The sequence below is a fragment of the Limulus polyphemus genome, unplaced genomic scaffold (assembly GCF_000517525.1).
Source record: "Limulus polyphemus unplaced genomic scaffold, Limulus_polyphemus-2.1.2 Scaffold275, whole genome shotgun sequence".
In the NCBI taxonomy this organism is placed as follows: domain Eukaryota; kingdom Metazoa; phylum Arthropoda; class Merostomata; order Xiphosura; family Limulidae; genus Limulus; species Limulus polyphemus.
Genome location: NW_013665885.1, coordinates 250,755 through 258,776, shown reverse-complemented (window position 1 = coordinate 258,776; position 8,022 = coordinate 250,755). Strand labels below are relative to the sequence as shown.

Here is an 8,022-nt window from a genome sequence, read left to right as displayed (position 1 = left end):
ATGTCAAATTCGTGTCTAATAACGTAATCTATGGAAAAAATGACGATTCGCCAATGGAACTGTTTGTGAGTGTAGGACTGGTACACAACCAAGAGGGAAGTAGGATCAGTGTAACTAATTTAGTGTTTGAGCCCTGATCTCGTGAAGTGACCGTATAGAAATAGGCAGTTAATATATAAACTGTAAAGGAGGGAGGAAGAGGTCTAGATAGCACCTAACCCTCATGTGTCGCGCACAACACGACTGAACACCAATTCACATCCATACCCACTAGTCGGAAATTTTTAAATTTGTCAAGCTTTTCGGGCCCCCTATTTGGCTCGTCCCCCTGTAATTGCAGCGGCATACTTACGCCACAATCGCAAATTATCTATTTAGATTTAATTTTCAGGCATTCAGGTAGTATAAATTATAAAGCACCTTGAGTCAAGTGAACGCAATCGGTTTTATTAATAAAACTGTTCTATGATTTTTCTCCGCCACCATGTGGGAAAATTGATTTTTCCATACTGTCTGTTGAGTTTGAGTTAGTTACGCAATTACTGTTTGTAAACTGGTAATCTGTATATATTTATATTTTTTACTTTAACTTAGGCCAGTCTTTCAAAGAGTGGGAAGCTAGTTAATCTGCTGAACAATAATACTAATAGTATTTTGGTCCAGTTACTAGGTAAGTGGAACATTGGTGTTGTGGAATACCGAATAGTGAAATGTTAAGTTTAACTTTTAAGGGCTGTTGTTGATAAAATTTCATGCCCGTTGTTTTCAATTCAACTTTCAAATTTAACATAGTTAGTAAATTAGTCAAGGTTGCTGGTGACATTTAACTCTTGAGCATTTCTACAAAATTCTAGTTAATTTTGCTTATAACTTCTAAGTTCTAGTTTATGCAAGTTAGTGAGGATGTTTAGATACCAGTGATTTTCACTACAGTCTACAACATCCTCATTGGAGTTAGAATTGCCCAAGAATTTATTGTCAGCAGCAAACTTAGCCAGTTATGATTCTATCATTACAATCTTTTTTTTGTATTTAAATTTTAATGATAAAGATGGTAGGACATGAGGATACAAATATAATTTTTGTCAGGGTAGGAGTTATATTAAGAAGAATTGGAATCCACATAATGTTTGGAGATTAAGGCATAAAATATAAATTATCATAAAAACACAATGTTGAAATAGTAAGAAATTTATTTAATACATATTGATATGCTGAATATACCAGATTTATTTCTCTAACAGGATTATTGACTTATATTATGAGTTACTGTCAATAATAGTAGAGGCCAGTACTTTACAGGAATTTAAGAGGGAAGTCAATATTTTGAGAAAAATAGTGGATGAGTTTAAACTTTTATCTTTCTCATGGATGGTTCAGTAAGTTATGGAATCCAGTTGCCCCTTATTGTCAATACATTATGATTACATCACACAGGTTGTGGTTCCAATTATTTGTTTCGACTGGGTTATTAGCTATACACAGGGTGGCCCAAAATTATCTGCTCTATTTTAAAATTTATTGATTAATTAACTAAGGAAATACAACAATGCAGTTTTCAACATCTTGTAGCCCAACTCAAACAGTTTATCGTATAGGTCTACTAGATCTGTGTTATGCAAACTGTGAGGCGAGCCCCCCAAGGGGGGGATATCCTGAATAGGTAGGGGGACACAGAACTATGACCATAGGGGTATAAATTTAAAAATCTAAAAAGTACTGTAGAAATATGACTACTATTAAGTAATATATTAACAACAATTAACATGGGAAAATGACATGTTTAATATATATACAAATAGGTTAGTAGGGAGCTTCATCAGTGTGCGGGTTGCTAAAGGAACAAGTTGAGGTTAATTCCATGCTGAAAACAAGTAGAAAGAGAGGACACATAGTCAAAATGTATTTCACTCTTTCTTACTTTCCAGTGTAAATTAATCACTCATATACAGAAATAGTTTTGTATTCAAACAGTTTTGTACAAACAAGCAGAAGTTTTTTTACTCCAGGCATAGAAAACTTAATATATATATATATATTTTTTTTTTTTCTAGGTAGTGGCTGTTAGCTGTCTCAAAGCACTGCACCTCACAGTAATTTATGAAACAAAGTAGTTTTCCTTCAAATCACTGATTGATTTATTTTATTTTTTAAGTGGAACTGAATTGACTTGTGATGCTTATCTATCATCTCCAAACATTTTATTTTTCATTCCCACCTCATTACCTGATTAAACTTCCATTATATTTATTGTCTTGTTTTAGTGTTTGTTATTTTTGCTGCTAATGAAGAGATTCGATTAATTTAGCATAAAATAGCTGTTTATGCATGACTAGTGCAACGTCTAAAATTGTAATTTTATGAAAGATATTCAAAAACAAGGCACAAGGATGCATTAGAGCAGGTAAACTGGGAGCCCTAAATATCATATTATAATATTTATTAACCAATGATATGGAAAGGTAGCAAAAAGCAATGTGATTTTGATTGAATGGCCAAGATATCATGAGTATTTTTTTTTTAGTTTTTGTTAGTTTCAAGTTTTGGACATTAGTATACATTTATTAGTTTGTCAAAACCATGGATAAGTGATTATTACATAAAGGCAAAAAACAATTTCATGCTTCTTTGAGTAACAGCTCAGTAGTAAACAAGCAGGAGAAATCATGAAATGATGGTTATAATGAAGAAATACAAACTGATGGCTCTGAGGCTAAACCAAGCACTTCCTCATTTTCCTTTTCTACTGTTTTTTTTTTTTGGTGAACTGAACATCACATCAAAAACTAAAGTGTGTAAGTACCAGGAGGATTATTTAAAATGTGGTTTCACTTTCACTTGGAGAGCTATTAATAAAGAGAAACAACTGCAGTACATTACTTGTTTACAGATTTGAGATAATGACAACATGAAACCAAATAAACAAAGCATTTGGAAACCAAATACCCTGTGCATGTGGATAAACCTATGGAGTTCTTCAAGTATCAAGTGAAAGAATTGAAATGGTAAAGTAGCTTGTTTGAAAAACAGGTCATTGTTTCATCAAAACTTTTAAAGGCTTATTTGATTGACAAAAGTATGAAGCCCCACAACATAAAATAGAAGAGACATTAGTTCTTCCTTCTGCCCTAAAAATGTGTGAGATCATGTATGGAGAGAGGTATGGTGAAGTCTCCAAGTCTGTCTTTTTATCACATGACACTGTTGCAAGGCAAAAAAATGTAATCTGTGCTGACAAAAATTAAATTTAGCACACACACATCCAGAACAGTACAAAATTCACTATACAACTTGATGAACCATAGATGTAGTAAATTTAGATCAGCTTCTGGTATTTATATGATACTTTTATGTAGAAGAAGTGTGTGAAGAGTTTCTTTTTTGCGAAGTAGTGTGAGGTTGAGCTGTTGTGGAAACCATCTGTCTTCTCTCTTGTTGGTGGGTTTTTCACTACAAACAATCTTTCTTGGATTAATTGTGTTGGGATATGCACTGATGAGGCAGCTAAGAAAGGGTTCAAAGTCAAAGTAAGTGTTTTTGCTTCAGATATAACATTTACACATTGCATTATATACAGGGAAGAACTAGCTTCAAAGTGCTACAAGATACAGTGAGTGTTGTGAAATTTGTGAAGGCAAGAGCTTTGAACAGCAGACTGTTTTCCATTCTTTGTGAAGAAATAGGATTAATGTATGACAAGCTCCTATTGCATAGAGAGGTGTGCTGATTGTTTCTTGTGAAGGTACTCAGTTGCATTGTACAGCTGAAAGATGAACTTTGTATTGTTTTGTTAGACTGCAATTCCACACTAGCAGAAAATTTTAGAGATGAAAAATTGGCTTCTAGTTCTGTGCTACCTAATTGATATTTTTGATAAATTTAAAGTCCTTAACTTTTCATTGCAAGATCAGAATAGGAATATTTTGCAGATTAATGACAAAGCCTGCATTTCACAAACAACTTGTGCTGTAGAAAAAACTATTGAAGAATGGAAGTTGTGAAATGTTTCCTTCCTTTAGTGAATTCTTGGAAGAAAATGAGTTAAATCATAGCCTCATTTGTGATGTTGTCTCAATTCATCTCGAAAAATTTCAGTGCCAGTTTGCAGATAAATTTCAAGAATTAACAGAAGAACATGCTTGGATCTGAAATCAATTTAATAGCAGCATAACTTTTCTGCTGGCAATAACAACTTTTAATAAGATTATAGAACTGTCCAGTGATAAAACTACTTGTAGAATTTAAGTCACACCTCTTGGGAACTTTTATATTCTAGTTTGCAAAGAATATCCTGACCTGCCAAGAAAAGCAATGGATATGCTTTTGCCTTTCACATCAAAATACCTGTGTGAGTCCATTGACAGAAATTAGAACAAAACAATGATTTTGTTTGCTGGTTGAGAGAGATTCTTGAGTCCATATGTCAACAATTCAACCAAGAATGGACTTTACCTTATCCAGTTCTTCATGTTTGATGTGCACTATCACACTGATCCTTGAAAGTGCCTACAAAATGAGTTTTTTGAGGGCTTATTAGAGCCTCAGTCAAGCTTGTCATGATACTTACTGTTGTGGGCCTCCTACTGATCCTTTTTATTCTTTTCAAGGAGTAAATACTTTTGAATCTAAATCTTGTTATTATTTTTCATGGTATTGGCCACACAATCAGCTATTGTATGTATACACAGACAAGCTCACAGCTAATTTTGTGTAACCCTGTTGGCTGCTATTACTCTGATACCTTAATTTTAATTGGCCTAGACTACTGATGTTACATGTACAGTGATACACCATTTTCAAACTATATTGCTGTATATAGACATCATATATTTGTAACTGAAAAACTAAGTCAGTGTTTTAAAGTTTAATTACAAAGTTGGATATTAATTATTAGTAAATCTAACAAGAAGAATTTTAGCATATTTGATTTTTACTTCAGTTGCATATGATGAACTACTTTCTGCATGATATGATACTGCAAAGGCTTTCATGTTGATTGGATGTTGTCATTGTTAGGTGGTGCAGTGCATTTTAGGAAACCAAAAAATTATCAAATTACTATACTGATACACATAAAATCACTGTAATTTATCTGGCTTTCTAACTAAGTTATATGTGGGTTAAAAATTCTCATTTCTGTTCAGAGCAATGACTTAGTCAACAGACCTCAACATTTTCAGTAAAACTCTGACTTGCCCCCTTAAGCCAGTTACAAATAACTGTCAGATTTACATAGTTTGGAATGTGCTCTTTCTATTGGTTATAAGCATGTACTTAAGAGGTTTCAAAAGAATGAGTTGTGAAAAGGGCTACTCTTGTGTGTTTGCTAAATATATTGCTACCTCAGCAAATCAGATAGGTGGCAGATCTTTTTTTATATTCTAGCTTGTCAGTGTCTGAAATTCGAGTTTCTGCTTCAATAACTACTATAGACATTGTATGATAGGCATTATACAATAGAAACAGACCATATAATACACAAAAGAGGATATTTAGCACTTAGTTTTTAATATTTTCTGTTGAATTAAAAAATTAAAACATGTAATATTAAAATTTGAATTATAACCTATGTTTTAATGCCAGTTTTGTTGACATAGATTTATAATATAGTTTTGAAAATAACTCTCTAAAATGTGATGAGCTATTTGACCTGTCTGTAGCAAGAGGGTTAACAACAAACAGAATAGCAATATTTCAGTTACTTAGATAGTTGGAATAATTGAAAATAGCTATAAACTAAAACCTTTATTTTGAATAGTTGATTCTGTTTATGATGGTCGATATAATCAGAATTATTAATACTCTCACTTATTACTGCATACTAACATGCAAATAATCATACAGCAACTCCACCAGTAGGAGTGTGACACTACTCCTATCATAACTAGCTCCATTTCTATTCATGCAAATGTTAATCACTTCTTAATTGGCAGTCCTACTGATTATACATGTTTTTTAGTTGTGGTTTAATTGATCTATGCATACATTTTTACATTTGTGAAATTCTACTGCAGTTAACCCTCTCTACAAGGGCATCCTTTACTGCGCATGTCACAAGGTTTTTAGTGACTTATGTTCACAATTTAATTAAACTACTTTTTGTTTATGTTATACCAATTAGTGTAGCATAACATTGTTGATAGAAAATCATATTTTAATAGTATTTATGTTTTAAGTTCTTAATTTTGTGACGCAATATTTAAAAAAAATCCTGAATTTCCCCTGGTGTGAGAAATGAAATTTTTTCTCTAGGCATCCGCTTTTCTCTAACTTATTCACCACCTCTCCATTAAGTACAAAATTTAACGTAAATTACTTGCTATAGAATCTTCATTGCTCAGACAAACTATAATATTTAAAAGTCTTCAAATCTTGTTTGGTTACAGAGCCATCAAATAGAAAATCAGACTCCTCTTGCTACACCTGCCTGTCACGTCCTCTCTTTCAGGATTTGTTAATAGTTCTCTCTTATGTTTAATAATATGTTATTTATTACCAATAGAAAGCGAAGGTTCTCATCTATCAAATGACATACCATATTACATTGTTTTCTGAATAGAGAATTGTCAATTTCTCTTTTAGTACAAGCTTCGTTACCATGGAAACATGTTGACTACCTTGGATGAATTTGTAATGGCTCTTGTTGGATAGTTAGAAAGCCAGAAAAATTGTTATAGTTATGAAAAGTTGTCTGCTTTTTGCATGTTATTATTTCATGTACTTTGGTGCATTATTTAATTAAATAAAAAATTCATGCTTTACTACCATTATTATAAAAAAAAGGATTAAATCAACAGTCAACAACAAAAAAAGAAGACCTGGGTAAATACTGTTATGTCAGCGAGGTCACGTGACTAGTATAACGCCACCTCTTTCTAGAAATATCCTATTCCTTCATGAATGCCCTAGCATTTACTAGATATGTGTTAGTCTTGTATATATAAGACGGTCAAAACGTGACGGGGCAATGAGTAATTGAACTGCAGTCAGAGAGTGTGTAATTGAACTGAGTATTGTTGAAGTGGAGCTAGATATATGTTAGTCTTGTATATATAAGACGGTCACAATGTGACGGACAATGAGTAATTGAACTGCAGTCAGAGAGTGTGTAATTGAACTGAGTATTGTTGAAGTTGAGCATGTGAGACGTTCGTTGAGAATTATAGCATTTGGTATAGCGCGACTGTTGAAATTAAGTGTATCGCAAAGTCATATTCAGAAAGAATAAACCAGTTTTATTTAAGAAAGGACTTGTGTTGCTAAAGTTTCATCGGAATGAAGTTACGAAAAATTAACTAACGAACGGAGACGTAACAATACTTTATTTCTTATTTTTCATGTGTATTCTTTACTTATTGTTATAAAAGTAACTAAAATGTAAAGATAGGAATATCTTTAGGATAACTGAAGTCAGATTAGGTAAAATAAATATTAATAATAAGATAATAAAAATGTTTCATGAAGCAAGCATGTGAGCAGTTTGGAGTAGCTCAATGGTAATGTCATTCTGTAGCATAATGTGAGCTCTACTTCTCCAAGTGATTTACAACTTATAATGGTATGAATAGTAGTAGTTAGACACAATTCAAAGGGCAATAAAACAATAAAATCTAAGAATAAATAGATGTATACTGTTACCAGTTTAACCCGTTATTTGCTGTGGCCATTTTGTCCTATTGTGAGGGCAAAACACATTTGTGAATTGAAAAAATGATAGAGAACTTATCTTTTATTGGATTTCAGATTTTATTTTTGTAAATAGTAGCATAACATTCAATTATTTGTAGAAAATTGTATTATTTAATGTAGTTTAAAGAGGAATTTAATGAAAAAATTCCTACATTACATTTTAGACTGTAAATAAGCACCCTCTAAGAAGAAAACATTTTTTCAACATTTTTTTTAAGATATTTCCTTCCATTTCAGCACTGGTCCTGCCATCTATGATTGCTGTCTAAACCTTTTTCTAGTCTGTTTTCTTTATAAAACTGCATCTGGGCGTGTTAAACCTACAGTTGTAAA

At 32.3% G+C, this 8,022-nt stretch overlaps 1 protein-coding gene across 2 annotated transcripts in view; it reads left to right on the top strand.

Moving 5' to 3' along the window:
* The first annotated feature begins 500 nt into the window (after positions 1-500).
* Positions 501-8,022, top strand: part of LOC106456961 (ralA-binding protein 1-like) — a 194,714-nt gene continuing 187,192 nt past the window's right edge. Inside the window, exon 1 of one of the 2 annotated variants that reach the window (XM_022382755.1) lies at positions 501-670. The gene's annotated coding sequence lies outside the window, so the exon portion shown is untranslated. The remainder of the gene's footprint in view (positions 671-8,022) is intronic. The other variant, XM_013916338.2, reaches the window with a different exon arrangement.